The 15,352-nt window shown below is 46.5% G+C and overlaps 1 protein-coding gene across 1 annotated transcript in view; it reads right to left on the bottom strand.

Annotated features, from left to right (window-relative positions):
- The window catches only part of LOC124623035 (A disintegrin and metalloproteinase with thrombospondin motifs 18-like), a 365,569-nt gene that overhangs the window by 138,164 nt on the left and 212,053 nt on the right, over nt 1-15,352 (bottom strand). The window lies entirely within an intron of this gene.

The following is a 15,352-nucleotide window of genomic DNA, read 5'->3' as shown; positions in this document are numbered from 1 at the left end:
CCTAGAACGCAGACAGGGTTAAGACCAAACTGCCTATTCAAAATCTGACTAGATGACATGGAACCACAAAAGACAATTTCACAAACAACTCAAACAATGTTAAAAGAGTCACTATACAGTAACAAGACGATTTGCACGTAGACATGAACGCAGAGACCGCCGGCCGGAATGTCCGAGCGGTTCTAGGCGCTACAGTCTGGAACCGCACGACCTCTACGGTCGCAGGTTCGAATCCTGCCTTGGGCATGGATGTGTGTGATGTCCTTAGGTTAGTTAGGTTTAAGTAGTTCTAAGTTCTAGGGGACTGATGACCTCAGATGTTAAGTCCCATAGAGCTCAGAGCCATTTCAACCATTTGAACACAAAAACGGTCGAAAAACCAGAAACACGTCGTCCACTAAGACGACCGACCGAACAACCAACCATCGGTCGTTGCCAATGAAGTCAGGCAAGAGAAACGTCGGAGTATAAAACCGCCAACTGACAGCCTGATGGCTTGCGGTCACTTCGACGGACGGACACACACGCAAGTGAAAGTTGCACTACTCGAATATAACGATCCATTCAACTTAAACTCGCAGAATCCGGACCTCGACGTGATCGTGCACTCTCGCGATCACATCCTTCCATCGGGCAGTGCAAATATCGCCAGACCCCTCGGCGAGTACTGGTGCTGTTGGACCGCACTGCAGCTCCGTCCCCACTGAACTTCGACACACGACGACCCGTAAATACTAGAGGTGACTCCAAAGATAGTACCCTAAAACTCGATAAACGCTGCTGCTGCCACTCACAGACAGACGAAGCGAGCAAACGTAGCGGCGCCAGTGAACGCACTAAGAAAACGAATACACGACGCCAACCTGTCAACGGCACAAACGCGAGCCGGAGCACGGCTCAGTATGGTCCAAGTTTCATCTAGCAGTGTTACGAGGGCGTGCTCAAAAGTAATATCTCCGAATTATTTATGTGATAACTCTTAAAGCTTTTTAAATAAAACAAACGTTATTAATATTGTTCACCTTTATTCTTCATATACACTTGTCTACTGCTCATCATAGTCACCCCGGTGATGAACACGTTTCTCTTAACGAGAGACCAGCTTGTTTATACCATCACTGCAGAATGTTTGACTTTGTTGACGGAGCCACAAATTCCTATTTGCTTGCACCACATCGCCACTATCAAGAATAAGTTCTTTAAGTTTTGGAAACAGATGAAAATCGCATCTAGTCAAGTCGGGACTGTATGGACGACGGTCAGCGATAATTAATCCAAAGCGTCTGATTGTTGTACACTACTGGCCATTAAAATTGCTACACCACGAAGATGACGTGCTACAGACGCGAAATTTAACCGACAGGAAGAAGATGCTGTGATATGCAAATGATTAGCTTTTCAGAGCATTCACACAAGGTTGGCGCCGGTGGAGACACCTACAACGTGCTGACATGAGGAAAGTTTCCAACCTATTTCTCATACACAAACAGCAGTTGACCGGCGTTGCCTGGTGAAACGTTATTGTGATGCCACGTGTAAGGAGGAGAAATGTGTACCATCACGTTTCCAACTTTGATAAAGGTCGGATTGTAGCCTATCGCGATTGCGGTTTATCGTGTCGCGACACTGCTGCTCGCGTTGGTCGAGATCCAATGACTGTTAGCAGAATATGGAATCGGTGGGTTCAGGAGGGTAATACGGAACGCCGTGCTGGATCCCAACGGCCTCGTTGGGGACGTTTGCAAGACAACAACCATCTGCACAAACAGTTCGTCGACGTTTGCAGCAGCATGGACTATCAGCTCGGAGATGTTGGCTGCAGTTACCCTTGACGCTGCATCACAGACAGGAGCGCCTGTGATGGTGTACTCAACGACGAACCTGGGTGCACGAATTGCAAAATGTCAATATTTCGGATGAATCCAGGTTCTGTTTACAGCATCATGATGGTCGCATCCGTGTTTGGCGACATAGCGGTGAATGCACATTGGAAGCGTGTATTCGTCATCGCCATACTGGTGTAACGCCCGGCGTGATGGTATGGGTGCCACTGGTTACAGGTTTCGGTCACCTCTTGTTCGCATTGACGGCACTTTGAACAGTGGACGTTACATTTCAGATGTGTTACGACCCGTGGCTCTACCATTCAGTCGATCCCTGCGAAATCCTACATTTCAGCAGGATAATGCACGACCGCATGTTGCAGGTCCTGTACGGGCCTTTCTGGATACAGAAAATGTTCGGCTGCTGCCCTGGCCGGTAGAGTCTCTAGATCTCTCACCAATTGAAAACGTCTGGTCAATGGTGGCCGAGCAACTAGCTCGTCACTATACGCAGTCACTACTCTTGATGATCTGTGGTATAGTGTTGAATCTGCATGAGCAGCTGTATCTGTACACGCCATCCAAGCTCTGTTTGACTCAATGCCCAGGCGTATCAAGGCCGTTATTACGACCAGAGGTGGTTGTTCTGGGTACTGATTTCTCAGGATCTATGCAGCCAAACTGCGTGAAAATGTAATCACATGTCAGTTCTAGTATAATATATTTGTCCAATGAATACCCGTATATCATCTGCATTTCTTCATGGTGTAGCAATTTTAATGGCCAGTAGTGTAGTTGTCGTAGCGCTCGTGCGTGACCTCGCATTGTCATGCTGAAGGAGAGGGTGCTCTGTGTGCGAACGCACTCTTCAAATTCGAAGCTTGATTACAGCACACTGTTTCTCAAGCACCAACTTAGTTGCGTTACACACCGTCATGTTATTCGCTACAATGCGGAGCCCTCTAGCGGCAGAGGATAGCAAAGATGTAGACATGAAGAATATAGACTGTTAAAGCAAATTAATTTACATGGTTCCAGAGACCTTTTAAAGTCTCTAACATCTAAGATGTACGGGTTGGTTGTAATTAAACATTTCCAACTCTACACGTTATAACACGGAAACTAATTACTGTACGAGTATCAAACATTGTAGCATTAATGTCAAAGGACATGGGGAAGACAAATTACGCAGAATCATTTCAACTGAAACACTTATAACGTGCTGCTGTGGTACATCATACCATTCCATACTGGTACCATTACTACTACAAAAGAGGCTCACAAGGGAACCTCCCCATCGCACCCCCCTCAGATTTAGTTATAAGTTGGCACAGTGGATATGCCTTGAAAAACTGACCACAGATCAATCGAGAAAACAGGAAGAAGTTGTGTGGAACTATGAAAAAAATAAGAAAAATATACAAACTGAGTAGTCTATCCGCAAAATAAGCAACATCAAGTAATTGTGAACTGAGGAGCGCCGTGGTCTCGTGGTTAGCGTGAGCAGCTGCGGAACGAGGGGTCCTTGGTTCAAGTCTTCCCTCGAGCGAAAAGTTTAATTTTTTATTTTCAGACAATTATCAAAGTTCAGGCACTCACACATAATTATCTTCGCTCTCCAAAATTCCAGGACATGTTCAGATTTGCTTGGGCATATGCAGGATTTGACGGTCTACACACGGAAAAATTTGAAAACGTTAAAAACATATGTTTTGACAGAGCACAGGGAAAACTGTACGGCTGGGAAACCGTTGCATTCATTTGTTGCAGTTTATGTGACAAACTCTTATGTTTTCATCACTTTTTTGGGAGTGATTATCACATCCACAAGAAAACCTAAATCGGGCAAGGTAGAAGAATCTTTTTACCCATTCGCCAAGTGTACAAGTTAGGTGGGTCGACAACATATTCCCGTCATGTGACGCACATGCCGTCACCAGTGTCGTATAGAACATAGCAGACGTGTTTTCCTGTGAAGGAATCGGTTGACCTATTACCTTGCGATCAAATGTTTTCGGTTCCCATTGGAGAGGCACGTCCTTTCGTCTACTAATCGCACGGTTTTGCGGTGCGGTCGCAAAACACAGACACTAAACTTATTACAGTGAACAGAGACGTCAATGAACGAACGGACAGATCATAACTTTGCGAAAGTAAAGAAAGTTAAATATTTACTCAAGGGAAGACTTGAACCAAGGACCTCTCGTTTCTCAACTGCTCACGCGAACCACGAGACCACGGCGCTCATGAGCCCTCTTGATGTTGCTTATCTTGCGCATGGACTACTCAGTTTGTATATTTTGCTTATTTTTTCATAGTTCCACACAACTTCTTCCTGTTTTCTCGATTGCTCTGTGTTCAGCTTTTCAAGGCCTATCCACTGTGCCAACTTATAACTAAATCTGAGGGGGGTGCGATGGGGAGGTTCCCTTGCGAGTATGGCGCCCATCAGTATCCAGAAGAATCTGAAAGGGCAGGATTGCATTTTGCACAACAGAACGAAGCATTTCCGTAGGTATGCTGTCTACCTCTCCAGATACGCTGCGCTCCAGATCAGCACATGTGTGAATGAACTGCTGGCAAACCCTGTCTTTCAGGTAGCCCTACAACCAGAAATCACAGGGAGTGAGATGAGGTGATCGAGCCGGCCAAGCATTTGGAAACGATCGGCTGATAATTAGATAGTTTCCAAACATGTTTCGGAGAAGCAGGTGAACTTCACGAGCGATGTGCGGTGGGGTCCCATCTTGCATGAAAACAGTTGAGTTCAATGCGTCTCTCTCCTGTAGGGCGGGTATGGCATGAAGACGAAGCATATCGCTGTAATCCTGGCCAATAACACTGCACGTCTTTGGACCTTGAGCGCCAACCTGTTCAAAAAAGAATGGACCAATGATGAACGTAACCTTGAATCCACGCCGTACGGTGACACTTTCACATAGTGAGGAACTTCATGTGCAGTGACTGTAGGTGAAGATCCCCACACTCGTCAGAGAAAAATGATCTTCGTCTGTCCATAGGATGGTCCATGGCCAGACTTCGTCAACTTCAATCCTTGCAAGAAAGTGGAGAGCGAAGTTAATAAGTCGTTGTACGTCCTGTGGTGCAATCTGCTGTACGACATGAATCTTGTACGAATACCATTTGAGAATGGTTCGAGGCACTTTCCGTACAGTGGACCACGGGATGTTCAACTGTCGTGACACAGCATTTGCACTGCCTGAGGATAGGAAACTGCGAAAAACGTTGTCTGCCATAGCAACAGCGATTTCGTCAACGACCTGTGGTACAACCGGTCGTTGGTCTCTCCCCAGAGTGACACCCAGTACTCCAATTGATTCGAGCTTCTTCATCATGCTCCGCACAGCAGGTGGAGAAAGCGAACCCTTCCGTAATCCATTCAGCCGGCGATATTGTCGAGGTGCAGCTGCAGCATTGGTGTTGTTTTGATAATAGGGTGTCACCAATAGTGCCCTGCTCCTTTTGTTCAAGTTCATATTGACAAATTAACACGTGCACTGCGACTGGTCACGTGTGTGAGACTGTGCATCGCGATGACTGATCACGGCACCTCCTGGCCATAGTTAGAACTGGACGGTGGCGCTGTGACGCATGGAAATCATGCACCCCATACTCTAAACATTAATGGTACCAAGTTTGATAATTAGTTTCCGTGTTATAACATGTTAAATAGGGAAAGTTTAATTATAACCACTCTGTATTATGCAGACTAAAGCGACGAATGAAAATTTATACCAAGGCCTGGATTCGAACCCAGGTCTCCTGCTCATTATACAGATGCGCCAACCACTACGCCACTATGGCACAGATTCTTTCCACAACTGCACAACTGCATGCAGTCAGTAGGAGACCTGATTTCGAACTCGGGCCTTGATGTAAATTTTTATTCGTCGCTTCAGTCTGCTAATACAAATCAATGTTAGTAGCGTTTGTTTCATTTAAAAAGCCTTGACAGTTTTCACATAAGAAATGCGGAGGCATTACTTTTCAGTAAGCCTCGTGCTTGGCAGTGACACAATACGCAAAAATTACTTTCGGCCTTAAGTGTTGCACACCAGTGTATTATGTGTTATGTATATAATATTAATTATATATTTTTTGTTTATGTTACGTATTCTACACCCTCGAGGATCCTATCAGTGTGGATCTATCGAATGAAGAGTGCCTCTGTCAAGTGAATGTTTGTGGCGGCTACAGTGCTACTTAGTTGGGCAGATAGGAGCTTACTTTGGGCTCGCCGGGTGGTCTGGTTTTTTGTGGAACACGGGATTCGTGTAGCCGGCCTTTGTCAGTGCCGGCCCCGCCGTCGCGCCGGACAATAAGCGCGGAGGCCAGAGGGGGCGGCGAGTAATGGTCCGCCGAGTGGTCCAGCGGAACCGGCTGGCCGCCGCCAAATATAGGCAAGCGCGGCAGACGCCGACGTCTGTCCAGGAAATACCTGCTGCCGCGCTGCCAACGCTGGATCTGCGCAAAACCTTAAGGCGGGCGCTGCACAGGTAGACGAGCTCAGCAGGCATTTGACGGCCGATGTAGTCTGCCGCGGTTCCAGCCTCATCTGCGTCACTAACAAGCTGATACCCAAGAAAGGAAGTTATCGTTCAGAGTTTCCCTCGCCGGACGGTAACGAGCCTCTTCACCCGGCATCGCTAACGCACAGCAACACGGTGGCTATCGAGTGCTAGTGGTGGAAAAAAAATTTATAGCTTCAGTTTGCTGATCAACGGGATTTGGACAAAAATGCGGGAACGCCGCGAGATAAATGCAGATGTTAACCACTCCTGCAGATTGCGCTGTTGTACGAGGGCTACTCGGAAAATAAGGAACGATCGGTCGCGTAATGGAAACCACAGTGAAAATCGAAAATGTTTTATTTCCAACAGTTAGCTACATCTACCGGCCACTTTTCTATGTAGTAGCCGTTCAGACTCAGACATATATCGTAGCGTTGTATCAACTTCTCAAAACCCTCTTCACAGAAGTCAGCTTCCTGTGTGAGCCGTGGTAAAAATTGCTGTTTTGTAGAGCGCGCCGCAGCGCGTATTGTGAAGCAGTCGCCCTCCGTTTCTGGCGGTGGCGCCGCTGTGGCAATCGCAGCTTTGGCGTCTCTCTCTGATGGGAAAGGGGAAAGGTTGCCTGTTCACGTGCATTTAAGGGGCACTATGAGCTCGCCAGTCGATCAGTCTGTGCCAGTCGCTCGGCCCCAGCTTACTAGTCGGTCTCTCGTCCGCATTTGTTAGGTAGTTAGTGTCTGTCTGTCGTTCGGAGTGCTAGTATGTCTGTCGTTCGGATCAACCCTTAAAGCCGGAAAAATGAGAGTCTTTCCACTCCGCCAGTAAGAGAACTCAGCGAGTGGTGGCCCGGTCGGGGCTTAGTTTCTGCATCTGTGTCTGCGCGTTAGGCCGCCAGTCTGCTCGAGTTTGCTCGGGCAATAGTCATTGGCGGTTGGATCGATCGGTTGGTCGGTCGCGGACTGAGACACAAGATGACTTACTTGTCCGTCTTGGGCGTCGGCGCATGTGAGGTCGCCACGTGAGTCCAGTGGGCCGCGTCGTATAGCGAGGGTTAGTGACTTCGCGGTCGACACGAGAGCAACAGGAGTCAACCCACGACATCAGTCTGGCCGGTGCGAGCTGCGACGCCGTGAGACGGGAGATCGGCGCGCCTTCCTGCGTCCGTTGAAGCGGCTGGCAGCGGACGGTTCGGGAGAGCGATTTGGGGGTGCTGCGCCAGGTCTTCTCGAGAAATCACAGTTTATTAGAAGTTAAGTGATTGGTGATATGTTGTTTGATTTACTCTTGTTAAATTCTACTTGTTTTCTTGGTGAGGTCACCAGCCGTTTTGCTTTGGGGTCGTCCCACCATTCTTCTCCGTTTGCCCACCAGCGGGAAGGTGGTTGATTATAAATTGGATGGTCCGTTTTTCCCTTGTGGAGTAGGGGCGGGTAAGAGCAATATGCGGTTCGGGTTGTTCGGTAATCTCCCTATCAATCTACCGTACGTTAGTAGCTGCCTCTGTCATGTTTGTCGGATTTGGTGTGTTAACGAATTTATTGCTTGGAGTGTAACGGCCTAATACCTGAAATATGTTTTGATCTTTGGAAACTTTGATATTATTGCCCATGATCTTGAGAGGCGGTATCTATGTACTGTAGAGCATCTTAACTATTGTTTGGCCAACCTTGTAGAATTTTATATAAGATTGCATTTCAAGGGCTTTTATTTAAACGATCATTTTAGTATATAAAGTTACCACCCTTTCACCGTAAGACTTTTCTTAGAAGTTAAAATAACGTTGCACCTTCGGTGGCAAGGTTAATACTTCAATTGTTAGTGTTTTGTACCATTTCCATCCCTCCTACGGGGATGCATAGTTTGAGTGCTTGTGTAAATTGTTAAAACTCTTATTTTAAGGTAATCTGGTGTGTTGCAGATTTGCACCAGTGTAGTGTTTCAGAGGCTGTTGTGAGCGGTCGTAACTACGGCCGTGTCAAAAGGGAGTGCCAAGGTTCTCTGCCCGAAAGCTCATGCAGTCACAACTTGTTTCTTTCTGCCTCTGAATAAATTGTAACTTTTATATTTAGAGGGTGCTTTCTGATTATAATTTTAAATCTGTTTCTTTTAAAAAAATGCTTTAGGCACTATTAAAGTGAATAAAATTCCCATTTGTTAAAAGGAATTTGGTTATGATTTCATCAGTTACTCCCTGGCAACTTCTTCCATGCTTACATAGTGTGATTAAATGTGTTAATATTATTGATGAATCGCTAGTAAATAAAATAAATTCTTAAGAATATTCTTTGAAAATAAATCACCGTTCACTGTGTTTTCCGACAATTTTCTACGGTGGACTGCAGTTTGTTGTCTGCGTCACAGTGTTGTCTTCGAGCAGAGATGAAAATCAGAGGGAACCAATTGTGGTCTGTATGGTGGGTAATCAAATGCTTTCCATCGAAGAGGTGGCAAGGCGTCCTCATTACCTGTGCAGTGTGCGGCTGAGAAGTGTCACGAAGAAGGAAATCCATGACAGTTATGTTATGTGGGGTTGCGTGAAATCAGGCGAAATCTCCCGGCAGGCATCCATACGTGGCGGGAGATACTATTTTTTGATTAATCTTTAGGCGCTTACTGTGTGCACAGACCTGAGAACAGCGACGCGATGCTGTCTATGGGCATACTACAGACACTCACACCACATCTGTACAACGCTTCATCGGATTTTCACTGCGGTTTCCATTTAGCAGCCGATCGTTCCTTACTTTCCGAAATGACCTCGTATTTGACGACGAACGGCACCTGTGCAATATCCCGAATACGTTGCAAGTATCTGTCGTGGTGAGAAAAGTATTCTGTGTGGGAGTGAATGCCTTATGTTGGAGCTAAATGAATTGGAACATGGGCGAATTGTTGGTGCTCTTATGTTGGGTGGTTCCGTATTCTAGAGAGTTTGGAGTTTCCAAGTACACCGTGTCGAAGATTTATACCGCATACAGGCAAAGCAGAAAAATATCATCCTCTAAGCCACAACGCCTACGACAGTGTGTGTTGAGTGATTGCGGCACACAATTATTGAAGACGATTGTGACAAAAAATAAGAGGATGGCAGGTGCAAAAGTCACTGCAGAACTGAAGTCGCTCTGTCGATCTCTGTCAGCACCAAAACAACACAAAGGGAACTACATAAACTAGAAACTGCAGGGCAAGCTGCAATTCCAAAACCACTCACCCGTGATGCAAATCCCCGCAACAGGAAAACATGATGACGAAGCCATAAAACCTAAACAATGGTAAATTGAAGAATGTCATTTGGTTGGATGAGTCTTGTTTCACACTATTTCCAACTTCTGGCCTAGTCCACGTTGCAGAAGTGGAACATGGCAGGGGTGAGGTGATAATTCGGGCAGCCATATTGTGGTGTTTTGTGGGTCCAAGAGTGGCTCTGCAACGGGGTGTTACTGCCAAGGATTACGTGGCTATTTTGGCTGATGAGTTCCATAGTATCGTTCAATGTTTGTTCCGTGAAGATGATGCTGTATTCCAAGATGACTTAACCCCTGTTCACACACCTCGCATCGTCCAAGACTGGTTCTACCCTGGCCACCACATTCACAAGATCTTAATACTACTGAGTCTTGGCGGCGTATTTTGGAGAGAAGGGTGCGTGATCGCTGTCCACCGCTATCATCGTTGCTTAACTTGCCGGTATTTTGCTCTTAGGAGACGAAGGCTTATTGCATTATGCTGCTTCAGGTGTATGTCGATTGCAGTGGTTACAGAGAGATGAACAGGCTTATACAGAATATGATGTACGGAGAGTGAAGCGATGAATGAAAATTTGTACCAAGGTGGGGATTCGAACCTCGGTCTCCTTCTCACTAAGCAGATGCGCTAATCACTACGCCACCCTGGCACAGTGACTTTTACAACTGCACAGACTACTGTAGCAAGCTTTCCTCCTCAGCACAAAGTCCCATTCACGCCTCAGCCAACTTGGTGGTATTGCTCCTATGGGTTTGAGGAGGAAGGCGTGCTAGGTTAGACCGTGCAGCTGTGCAAAGCCACCGTGCAAGGGTGGCATAATGATTAGCGCGTATTGAGCCGTGCTGCAGCTCGTGTTGGTGCTGTTTGTAGGTTTTCGTCCTCTGTTCGAGGCCAGACCGTATCATTCAGTTGACTTGGTAGCGGTTGTTGGTCTTCTTCTCGTGTTGACTGGTGTCACTTAGTTTCACAAGCGTTGCCTGTCCGCTAGTGGCAGCAGCGGTGGTTATCGATATGTAGTAACTGTGGCCCTATCTTTGGGGCGACGTCGTTCTTCTTCTGGGTCGTGTCAGTGTGTTGGTCGGTTGGGGATTCAGGAGGAGCCAGGTCCACGCCATGACCGCTGGCGGCGCGCATGGACTGCCGGATCGAAGGCCTTTCGTCACGAGTGTGAACGACTTTGTAGTAAACCGGATCCTGCCTGCTTTAAGTTGAGTGCATTAGGATTCAAGTAGAGAAACCTCCACCATTGTGAGATCTTGCGATTCTCCAGTGACTTGGGTTCGTGTTGCTGCTCATAGTGCTGCAGAGGAAAAGAGCAGCGAGTGGAGCACTTGGGGAAGCCGGATATGATTAGGTTTCCTGGACTTCTAATTAGTGTTTTTTGCGTTCAGTTTGTTACTGTTTATTAAGTTCAACCAGCGGTATTTTTTCCCTGCCTCGTGGCCGCTAACGCCCCAGTTACCTGCCGTGGGGGTTAGTGTATGTAACCGCAGTCTATGTTTCCTCGCCTTGCCGCTGCTGTCCGGTGAGGCGTGTAGTTTAACAGCTTTCTTGATTGTAGGTTGGTTGGCGATTCTTCTACTCTGATGGTAGTGATTCCTTTCTCGTCCGGGCACCCTAAGCACAGTATTCTGCAGGCGGAGTCCAGACCGCCGGTTCAAGCTTTGGTGTATTTTTACATCTTTGCATTTGGTTCATTGGATGTCAGGTAGTCTCATCAAGATTATCATTAGTCATTCGTTGGACTGCCACTAGTCTGAGTTACCATCTTGTGAAGTGAATGCAACTCTTGGCTGCCTATCTCATCGCTCGCGAAAGTGTTTGTTGCCGGACCTACTCAGAGGCCGATTTCTGGTGCACCGTCTGTGACTGGTCCTTGTGTTTTATTGTTGTATTTGCTGTTTTATTGTATGTTTCTAAATTTTTTATATAATTGCCGTTCTTGGTGTAACGACAGGTTTAAATGATTGTGCTACCAAGTTACCATCATTTTGTCTCACCTGCATGGTGATCAGTTGCTTGTACTTTTAAATTAACCTTTGCTGTTGTATTTGCTGTTTCACTGTATGTTTTTAAATTTTTTATATAATTGCCTTTCTTGGCGTTACAGCAGGTTTAAACTATTGTGCTACTAAGGCACCATAATTTGTCTCACCTGTTTGGTGATCAGTTGCTTGCCCTTTTATATTAACCTTTGCTGTTATATTTGCTGTTTTACTGTATGTTTGTTAGATGTGTTATAATTACCGTTCTTGGCGTTAAAAGCCTTCAGCCGTGACTGTGCTTACTTGCCTTAAAATTCGAATTAGGAACACATTGTCTTGTTTTTAAAACATTATTTGCTGTGTCTGTATTTTATGCTCATTTGGTAAATTGTATCGCACTGAAAGCATTATTAATTACAGAGTTGTTCATTCCTTCGTTAATAACGTGTGATATCTTTATTTATTGCTGAGACTGGAATTATCGTTTTAAAATGTGTGTAACTGCAAAGGGAACCAATAGTACCTGATTACGGCGCCATCCACAATCGTAACCGAATCCTGCCTTCCTTGACTACCGGGTTCCACATATTTCTAGTGAGTAGGAGACTCAATCTGCTTATGTATAAATATATCATGAATGTTTGAGACTTGAAAATGTCTGTAGAACCGTATAGTTTCATTTGAACAAAATAAACTAGCGTGCAGAGCTGCAGCGAACCTGTTTCTGAAGAACACAGCAACAATAGCTCCAATGAGAAATCCGACTTTTGTCATGCGCCAGGTTCCGAGCGTCGCCTGAAGATGGCAGACCATTAGTAATCTAGCCCGTCGAAGGTTGGGAGTATGTGACAACGCGCCACGAGCACTTGGGCAGTGTGTCGAACACGTATCTAGGGAGTGAGAACGGCGGCACGTGCAGCCAGCGGCACCTATTTTCGAGCAAGAGATAAGCATTCCGCGCGGAAGAACGTGCCTCTCCGCGATCGCAGAGTGTGGCTGGCGGGTGACGCGTCGGCTCTCCGCGCGGCTGGTGTCTGCGGAGCACATATCTGGAGAGGGTGGCGCGTGAGCGCTGCGTAAACGGCAGTCCGCGGGCAGGAGCACGTCCCGGCCCCTAACGCTGGCGCTACTGACTCAACAGTGGCTCGAGAATGAAGGTTCTAACAGCGAAGGCGCGGTTTCTCGTTCCACACGACGTGGCCCCTCAACGTCCTGGAAAACCACTGCAGTCGACATAGTCGTCTTAAGAGATTCAGCACTGTTTAGACAGTTAACATAATTCCCATTTATTGTTTCGTCAGTTGCACATCTTCAGATCCAAGCAGTTGCGTCAGCAACCCGTCTTTTCTACTCAGAACCACGTATCGGAGTACTGTATGATATGTGGTTCTGAGCAAACAAAAGAGGTTACTGACGCAACTACTTACAGCTGAAAAGATGATCCGGTGAGATCGAAACGTGTAAGCTAAGTAAAAATGTGTAACTGTAACTGAGACGAGACATTAAAGGAGAATTATCTCAGACCTTCAATAAAAAAAGCACTCCGTCCTCAGGCAACGAGTGGCCTACCGGGACCATCCGACCGCCGTGTCATCCTCAGGGGAGGATGCGGGTAGGAGGAGCGTGGGATCAGCACACTGCTCTCCCGGTCGTTATGATGGTATTCTTGACCGAAGCCGCTACTATTCGGTCGAGTAGATCCCCAATTGGCATCACGAGGCTGAGTGCACCCAGAAAAATGGCAACAGCGCATGGCGGCTGGATGGTCACCCATCCAAGTACCGGCCACGCCCAACAGCGCTTAACTGCAGTGATCTCACGGGAACCGGTGTATCCTTCAATGACCTGATTAATATGCCGGCGTCCCTTTTAAACCTCCCACATGTCAAAGACACAGGGAAAAAAGCTACAGTAGATATGAGATATGCTGTATGCTACAGCATCTCAAAGAATACCCACCTATTACAAAAGTGGATGTATAAATATACTGCACCTTTGTTCCACTTCTCCTTGTGAACCACTGGACCGATTTCAATCAAACTTACTGTCACTTACTGACTGGAAAGAAATACTGTGTGGGAAAAACCGTCGACCTATCAAAGAGGTGGGGGTAGAGGTGCAAATGTATCGTAATTCACGACGCACAAGTAGCCAGATTATATTCATTCAGTACTTGAGAACGAGAGCACAGATTTTGCACATGATTTCAGACCATTACGAAACTTCATCTCGCTGACAAAGCCCACAAAATGATGGAAAGAAAAAAAAACTTTATCGCTTAGTACATTTTCGCTGGTCATGCACTGAAACTGCCGCATCAGACATTACGTTTAAATTTATTACTTCTTTGCTACTGACTCTATTTGTGACATTTTTCGCCTACAGTATCTACACATGCCTCTGAATGCAACTACGTAATTGTATTACTCTAAGAGATATGACGTCATAAACATAGAGCTGCGTTGAAACGAAACTCCACAGCGAAATTCGCAACAGGTCAAATACGAACAGAAATATGTGTAAAATATGTTAATTATATGTGAAATGTATGTGACATGTGCGTAATCGGTTAAAGCCACGGGTAAAAAGCTCCACCTAAAGCCGTTAATCGATTTCAGTCAAACTTGGTACACATATTACTAATTATCTGGAAAGAAACACTGCGGGCATAAGAACCAGCAAACTCCTATTTAGGGGGGCCGCGGAGATGGACAGGAGGGAAGGATCAGTGGGAGAAGAAGGAAATGGATAGAGGAAGAAGAAGCAGTTCGACAGGGGGGGATGGTGCAGATGGTCAGAGGGGGGCTGCAGGGGATCGATAGAGTGGGAGGGAGGGGAGAGGGGATGCTCATAGAAAGTGGTGGAAGAGGAGATGGACTAATAGAAGACTAGAATAAATACGTACTCGGGCAACGCCAGGTACTCAAATAGTTTATCTAACGATCATCGGTACCCTCTACATGTAGCACGAAGAATATAGCCTGTATTCAGTTTCTTGCCATGTTTATCGTAACGTGTCCTCTAATACTGTTGCAATCGCATCAGTGATACGTCTTAACGTGGGACCGAGCGAGGTGGTTCAGTGGTTAGCACACTGGACTCGCATTCGGGAGGACACGGTTCAATCTCGCGTCCGGCCATCCTGATTCACTTTTTCCGTGATTTGCCCAGATCACTTCAGGCAAATCCCGTGATGGTTCCTTTGAAAGGGCAGGGCCGATTTCCTTCCCAATCCTTCCCTAATTCGAGCTTGTGTTCTGTCTCTAATGACCTCGATGTTGACGGGACGTTAAACACTAATCTCCTCCCCCTCTTAACGGGGGAATACAGTGCATTTTGGTCACCTTCACGAAGTCCTTCATGAAACCCCACAAGAATAAATCGAGAGGTGGCGGAGGGGGGAGGGGTGTGAACGTGGTGACCAGGCAATGGGACCTCACCCCCGATGCAAAAAAAATGGTTCAAATTGCTCTGAGCACTATGGGACTTAACTTCTGAGGTCATCAGTCCCCTAGAACTTAGAACTACTTAAACCTAACTGACCTAAGGACATCACACAGATCCATGCCCAAGGCAGGATTCGAACCTGCGTCCGTAGCGGTTGCGTGGTTCCAGACTGTAGCGCCTAGAACCGCTCGGCCACTATGGCCGGCCCCCCGATGCAGCGATTTGTAAATTTCGTATATGGGTACTTGCGAACAGCCGCTGATCAATGTGGTGGAGCTGCATCTTGTTGAAAGATGATGCTGGATTGCAAGTTTTATGT

The sequence above is a fragment of the Schistocerca americana genome, chromosome 7, assembly GCF_021461395.2.
Source record: "Schistocerca americana isolate TAMUIC-IGC-003095 chromosome 7, iqSchAmer2.1, whole genome shotgun sequence".
NCBI classification, from domain to species: domain Eukaryota; kingdom Metazoa; phylum Arthropoda; class Insecta; order Orthoptera; family Acrididae; genus Schistocerca; species Schistocerca americana.
The sequence above is the reverse complement of the archived record's forward strand: the minus strand, read 5'-3'. Positions and strand labels throughout refer to the sequence as shown.